At 40.6% G+C, this 8,068-nt stretch overlaps 1 long non-coding RNA gene across 1 annotated transcript; it reads right to left on the bottom strand.

Moving 5' to 3' along the window:
- Nucleotides 1-5,737: 5,737 nt before the first annotated feature.
- LOC138520111 (uncharacterized) lies at nucleotides 5,738-7,503 on the bottom strand. Its single transcript, XR_011282794.1, has 3 exons — nucleotides 6,801-7,503; nucleotides 6,565-6,667; nucleotides 5,738-6,073 (listed from the first exon to the last, which is right to left on the bottom strand). It is a non-coding gene; the product is annotated as an uncharacterized lncRNA (long non-coding RNA).
- Between the last annotated feature and the right edge of the window lie 565 nt (nucleotides 7,504-8,068).

Below are 8,068 nucleotides of genomic sequence, written 5' to 3'. Positions count from 1 at the left end.
TTCCAATTTTGTGAACGCAGATTGTACCTTACAGCTCCAGGTACGGTATGTCGTTGTTTGCAGCAGATGCAAAAACAGTGCAAGTTGGTGATGCAATTCGTGATGATGAGGCAGCAGTATAACAATGTTGAGGTAACACTGATGTTTCAATTTTTGTTGCAATCTCTCCAGGCCCCTTCTCGGGCTCAGGAAGGACTTCTGGCTGAAATTCAGCGATGTCTTTGTGATCGAACACGGCTGTCTTACTTTCAACTTCAGGATTATCGATCTCTTTCTCATATGGCAAAGGAAACAGGATTCTTTTCGTTGTGTGTTGCGTGGATCCAATGCTTTTGACCATTCACTCCGACTGCAGTCTGCGTAGCCAGTAACACCTGGTAGGGTCCCTTCCAACGCGGTGCAAGCTAAGATTTTCTTTCAAAGTTCTTAACCAGGGTCCAGTCTCCCGTTGCAGACAATGTCCTGGGACTGAATATCTGCCAGGAAGAGCCAAACACAAGTTTTGAGACAACTGTTTACAATAGTCAATGAGCAATGGGTATTCAACATCCCTCAATCTTTTTGGATGTGGCACATTCCAGACAATCGCTGTTCTCCCCATTATTATTTCATATGGGGAGAGGCCAGTCCTTGCATGCACAGATGTGCGCATACACAGCAAAGCTAGTGTTAATGCATCTGGCCATTTCAAATTGCTTTTGGCGCAAATCTTAGCTATTTCATTTTTCAAAATACTGTTTTGGCATTCTACCAAACCACGACTCATCGGGTGTCTGGCTGAATGGAATCGCTTTTTGATTCGGAGGCCTGCACAGATTTGTAATATCACGGCCGCTATAAAATGCGGGCCATTGTCAGACCATATAACATGGGGCAGCCCGAATCAGGGAAAATATTCTTTTAACATGGATTTCCCTGTTGACATGGCTGAACAATGTTTCAGGGGATAAGCCTCCATCCATTTGCTAAACGCACAGACCACTACGAGGACATATTTATAGTTCTGGCATATTTCCATTTCTATGAAGTCCAAATGGATGACCTCAAAGGGCATAGAGGGGGGGCCAAAACTTCCTACTGGTGTCGCTGTTCCTATTCCAATGTTATGTTCTAAACAAGTCATGCAATTCTGAACCAATCTCTCTGCAGTTTTCTTAATGTTTCCATTACACCATACAGAATCGAGGTGCTGTGACATCTTTTTCGCACATATCTGTGTTGGGCTATGGGCCATGGTAACCATTGCCATAACATATGCATTTGGCAACATCCATCTATTATTCTCTTCGTCCACCCAACAGCCCTCCGGATCTAATTCTGCTGGACCCTCGGACCATTGTTTTATTTAATCTAAAGTGGCTTCTGCTTGTATCTCTCTGACTGTCTCAATTCTGTCCTCTACCATGCAGGACACTTTCTCTGCTGTTTCGACATACATTATTGTGTGTAAATCAGTGGCAGTTTGTTTCGCAATTCGGTCAGCAAATGCGTTTCCCTTTCCTACATTACATGTTATTTTCTTATGTGCATCACATTTCATTATTGCTAACCGCTTGGGAAGTGCAAGTGCTGACAAAAGTCTCACTATCAAAGTGCCATGTTGAATCTTAGTTTCATGTGACGTCAGGAAGCCCCTTTGAGCCCATAGTCGGCCAAAATTGTGGACCACCCCGAAAGCATACTGGCTGTCAGTATAAATGTTTACACTAAGGTTTGCAGAAATTTCACAGGCTCTAGCTCACGCTATTATTTCCGCAGCTTGTGCTGAGTTGTATGGAATTCGTTTGCTCTCTACAATAGTTTTCAGTGTAGTAATGCCATAAGCAGCAGTTGATGTGCCATTTGGTAATTTAAAACAAGAACCGTCACAAAACAGTTCTCGATCTGGCTCTTTCAGGGGGGTATCAGTTAAATCAATTCTTCCTTTTGTCTCTTGCTCAGTAGTGATTAAGCAATCATGTGATACTTGTTTCTCACTCCCTTTTTCACTGGGAGGGGGCAATAACTCGGCCAGATTTAAAGCGCAACATCTCTTAATTTGAATATGCGGTGCAAATAGGACAATTTCATATCTCGTTAGTCGGGCGGATGTGAAATGTTGAGTTTGCGTTCTATTTAGAAGAACGTCTACTGAATGGGGTACCATCACGGTTAAAGAGTGACCTAAAACCATTCCCTCGGTTTGTTTTACTGACGCTGCAGCTGCAGCAACAGCTCACAAGCAACGTGGCAAAGCACATGCAACAGGATCCAGTGTAGAAGAGAAATAACCGCATGGTCTATTTCTGCCCCTGTGTTCCTGAGTCAAAACAGCCAAAGCACATACATCCTTCTCATGCACAGATAACATAACACCCTCCTCATAATTTGGCATGCCCAAAACTGGAGCCTAACATAACGCAGCTCTGAGCAGGTTGAGAGCTTCTTGACACTCCATGTTCCATGGCAAAGGTAAGGTAACATCCTTCCTTGTCAATGCCACTATGGGTTTCAAAATCATTGAAAAATGCGCTATCCACTGCCTACAATACGAATCCATGCCAATTAAACCCCTGACTTCCTTCTGTGTGTTTGGAATAGGCATATCAGAGATGCTCTCTATACGTTCTGGTGTCAATCTTCTTCCCTCCTTCGATTGGAGGTAGCCGAGATAGGCCACCTCCTCTCGACAATACTGGAATTTCTTCAAACTTGCCTGGTGACCGTGTGCCGCCAAATGTGTCAATAATGCGACAGTTCCTTTTTTACAAATGTCCTCTGAGTCTGCTGCTATAAGCAGGTCATCAATATATTGTAACAATAAACATCCTGATGGTAATTCAAGCATGTCTAGTTATTCTTTTAATGCTCTACTATAAATACTTGGACTTTCAGTGTAGCCTTGTGGAATACGTGTAAATGTAAATGAGCGCCCTCCTAATGTAAAAGCAAACAAATATCTGCTCTCGGGAGGTACTGGAGTGCTGCAAAACGTGTTCTTCAAGTCAATTACACTGAAGTGCGATGCGGAAGCAGGAATCATAGTCAAAATCGTGGTTACATCGGGGAATAACGGGAATTGGGGATCAACTACTTTATTAACAGCGCGTAAATCAATGATAAAATGGTAAAGGATATCATTACCTCCTTTCTTGTAAACTGGAAGAATCGGGCTATTACAAACACTACCAGAAATTTCTTCAATTACATTTCTAGCAATTAAGTCTGACACAATATATTTCAATGCCTTTTCACCTTCACTCGAAATTTTGTAATGTAATTCCTTCCTTCAGAACAATTTTCACTGGTTCTACTTTCAAACATCCAACATCATTATCGTTCACTGCCCATATATGAGCTGGTACTTCACACAATTCAGTCGGTAATAGCATGGATACAAATTGCGATACAGGAGTTTTTTGTGCCGACATCGTCAATTAACTCCATCAGGAGAACAATAAATTACTGCATTCTACTTTTTCAATAGATTCAATCCCAACAAAACTTCGCCGCAATTTGTCGGCAAAAGAAACAGGCAAGATTTGGTAAATGGACCTAGTGTAATTGGCACTGGTTGTGAAATTGGACTAATCACTGGTGTACCTGAGAACCCTACTGAGACATTCTTATGCCCTGACAGTGGTATATTTGGAACCTGCTGATGATCAATCGAACATTTTTGTGCACCTGTGTCCACTAAAATAATGTGCTCCCTATTCCCAACCTTAATTTCTATGTAGGGCCCTTTCTGGTCAACGGGAATAGGCACTGGTTCCAACCCCTGTTTCGGGCTGTCCTAATGAAACAGTACATCATCAGATGTAAAGTCTCCAGAGTAATATGTATTGGAGGGACTATCAAAAACATTTCCACCATTCATGGTGTTCTATTGTTGATTTTGATTAACCTGATTATCCTGAAATTGCGGCTTCATCTCATTTCTATTCGGACCTGCTATTCCTGGCTGTCCTCTAAATGGTCTTCTCGAAATAGTCCCATTTCTACTCTGCAAGTGCGGGCACTGTGCTCGCCAATGGCCTTCTTGTCTACAATAGGCACACTGATTTATACCTATTGGACCTCCTTGCATGTTGGATGTTAAGGCAAATTGAACTCTAGACAGTGCGTTCCTGCCACTTCTATTATTGTTTGCTACCTGTTGCAGTAACACTCTGGTTTTCAAATCTCCTTTTTCCCTTATTTCCTTATCCTTCTCTGAATTTACTCGATTCTCATAATATTGGAGGCCATATATAATACTTCGCTTTGCGATTTTGCTTGCCATGCACTTTCAGGTGTCATTATTAATGTTTGAATTTTTGGTATCAATCCTCGCACAAACTTATCAACAAACAATCTCTTCTCAGGTTCAGTACTTGGATCTTGACCACTAAAATCTGCAAATACATTTTCAAATCGGTTAAAATAATCTGTCCCTCCTTCTGATTTGCCTTGTAAGCAAGCAGTCAATTTATCCTGAACTATTCTCTTCTCAGGTACTAAGGTTTTCAATTTCTCTACTACCCGTAAAGGCAAAGTCAAAATTACTTGCGGAGGCTTCTCCCCAGCCTTTCTTTCGCTATCAATTCTAATCAGGTTCTCTCATGGGTTGCCTAACATCGGCGCATCATTTATACTTCTAATCTTCTTCCATATGTCCGCAGGAAGAATCACAGGGAACAATAAATCAATGTCACTTAGCATAAAAACAGACAAATTTAAAACAGATTAAATTTCTTCATAGAATCCCGCTGGATTTTTCCTAATGTCATGAACGGTCTGCTTTATCGTATTCACTTCTTGCCTAGAAAAGGGAACATGTACAAACTTTGCAATATAATGGGCTTCTATCGGTCGTGCTGGAATCGCTCCATCAGCGGCAACCTCTACTTTCGGGACACACGTGGGAGGCACCTCCCTCATGGGTAATTGCAGAGTAGGGGATTCTACCTCTGTTCGTCTATTAAGCAGCAAAGCCAAATCAAGAGAAAAAGCAGTTGTTCCGGTGTCAGGCGAAAATGTTCTTTTATACATTTTCATTAAATCAGCAGGACAACACACCTTTTTCTTCATACATTCATCCTGCAAACACTCCACCATAACTTGTAACACCTTTCTCTGCATCTCTGGTGTATACTGACTAAATGTATCATGCACTTCAATCGGGGAAATGGCGGCATCCGTAATCCATCTAAGCGCGTCTCGCGTACAAAATCACATCTCTTTACTGACGGGTTTCAACTGCGGGAGAAACCGTTGCTGAATATATGACATATGTGGTTCACCTTTAATCATTATCTCTTTATGCAATTGATCAAGTTATCGCTTAAACACAAATATTCACCCCACATGTTCTCGTATTTTCACCGCATTATCTCGCAAATTGGAAAGGACAATCAAATCACGCAACTCTTGCGGTACCTCTGTATTAGTCAAATCACTCCATATTTCAACAAGATAATCTCGCATACATTCTAACAATTTTTTATACAAAAATAGTGAGCACGCTTTTACAGCATGAGTCCTCTTTTTGGGGTTTGTTGGACGAGGACCAAGTATATAGAGAAACACAAAAGGGGTTTCCAACAAACTACCATTACATATCCTCACCAGGGGTCAACATAACTAGCTCTCACACCAAATCCATCTAATCACAGACCATCAATCTTTTAACAAATATAAAGAGATGGTAGGCTCAATTTTAGCAAAAATAATTCATCAGTTTATTATATTTTCTAATAAAACAGACCATTGGGTCACGTTTGTACAACTCATTATACATAAAAAACACAAATAAAAAGAGACATCTGATCTATGATTTAAATCTTATGATGTGTTCACATAATATTTGATCGTCAGACAATAGTGATGTTAGTAGCACAATGGGTGACTTCACAATAGCCTGTTCTTATATTGCTAAAGCGTCCCAACTTCCTTTGTGTCGACGTGCACAAATACGTTTCCAGCCTTAGTACTTTCACACCGACTTCTCCTTATTTTTTATCAATTAGTCGTGTATGTAAGGCTTTCTTCAGGACACAATATTAACAAGTACAGCTTGTCACACAATCAAGTGTGCAATGTCTCGAAGTATCTAAAAAACACACAGAAAAAATGAAATAAATTACTGAAAGAGCCTATTATTATTTTTCACATGTATTTATAGCAGAGAACCTATGTTTTAACCTCTCCATCTATTTTGGTGGAAATGTTTATATTTCAGAAAAAACACACACAAGAGCCATGCAGTAGCATTAGCAACTTGGTGTGTACCAGCCCTATATTTTGGCTTGTCATATCACGAATGAGTGATTGCATTTCTTTTTGGCTGACATTATTAGGCCTGCCATTTCTTACTGTCGATGGTGAAGGAAAAACATAGGTTCCACATACCTATTATCACTTCACTTATTATCAACTAGCAACACGCCTTTGCTGGGCTATTGAAAGACTGTCATTCAGAGATTTAGCAAGAGGAGAGGAAATGGAACAGTCTTACTCTCACAGACTAGTGGTATTATTTCCAAACAGGTAACTCTATTTCACCATTATCATGTAACAAATTCTGGTCAAAGCATATCGTACCGACAATCATTCAGAATGCCGGTCGTCTATGTTGTTGTGGCCTTTGTTATTTGTATGGGCACTTATTCCCACTTCAAAGAGTGGCGTTATAGCTTAATCCTGTCTAAATGAAAGAAAAAACAGAAAAACACAGAACAGTCAATGTCGATGTGTTTGTTCTGGCGAAACAGTGGATATACTACAATTTCTATTAATGTAACTCGGACTTGAGCATCATTACAGGCACAAACACGTACCAGCAGGAATTCACTCTGCCGGGCTCTGTGATGCTGCAGACGCATTTTTCATCCACACGCGGGATGCAGACATTTATCGCTGCTCGACTCAGCACGTTTTCTAATGAAAAGAAAAACCACACGTGCGCGGGCGCGGTTACTAAACCGAATATGTTTGCACACCAGAAACACACTCTCTACTTTGTCTGGTGTAAAGTTACCTTGTGGTCATAGATTTATGACTCGCATCGCCTCGCCTTAATGATTTCCACCAGCATCCGAAACAAACAAGTTCTTTCCCTATGTCATCATCACGGTTTTCACGTTTCTAACAAATCACGTGACCTGAAATGCGTGAGGAAAGCTAGGAATGTCTGTTTTTTGAAAGGGCAACATGGTTTTGACTGTGCTACAAACAGGCTGAATGGCATATTATAAACAGTGAAAAAAGCTCAGCAATGCTTATTTCAATATTAGTCCCATTTGTATGAGCGCACTCGGAAAGTTGTGTAAATTATTTTTGCAAAAATAATCCCCATTCAATATACAAATTTAGACCATGTTTAACCGAGTCTAAATTATATATCCATTTTTGCTCTAATTTACGTAGTTTCCTATCACGGTCACCTCCCCGTGGGTGATAGTCTATTTTTTGCAACACACACCAGAATATGTCATTATGTCTGTGTTTCATCATTTTGTAGTGTTCTACCAGTGGTTTGTGCGCCATGTTGTTTTTGATACAACCACAGTGTTCCCCAATTCTTGTGCGCATCGGACGTTTGGTCTTGCCGATGTATATGAGTCCGCATGGGCATATAATGCAATATACCACCCATTTGGTGGCACAGTTGCTGAAGAAATCCAATTTCCAGTTTCTGCTTTTCAAATCTATGGTTTTAATGTTCTTTGTAAATTGACACATGTTGCACTTCCCACATTTAAGGTGTCCTATTACAGGGGGTAATTGCCACAATGTGGATTGGGCATTAGAACTGGATTTGGGCACTGGGTAGGTGTGGACCAATTTATCTCTGATGTTGGTGAGGCGTTTAAATGCAAAACGAGGAGGAGGAATACTAAAAGCCTCTGTGTTAATCATTTTCCAGTTAGCTAAAATGGTTTTCCTTAAATCATTGCTAATTGGTGTGAAGGAAGACACACAGGTGATTTTATCTAGAGTAGTCGTGGTATGTTTCAATAGGCAATCTGTCCTTGTTATATTAGCGGCCTTCTTATAGGCCCTTCTAATGATGTGGGACGGGTATCCTCTTTCTTTCAAATTCCTT

This window comes from Ambystoma mexicanum, chromosome 13, assembly GCF_040938575.1.
Source record: "Ambystoma mexicanum isolate Mex_15411 chromosome 13, UKY_AmexF1_1, whole genome shotgun sequence".
Lineage (NCBI taxonomy): Eukaryota > Metazoa > Chordata > Amphibia > Caudata > Ambystomatidae > Ambystoma > Ambystoma mexicanum.
Note: the sequence above shows the minus strand (reverse complement) of the source record. Positions and strands in the feature narration are given on the sequence as shown.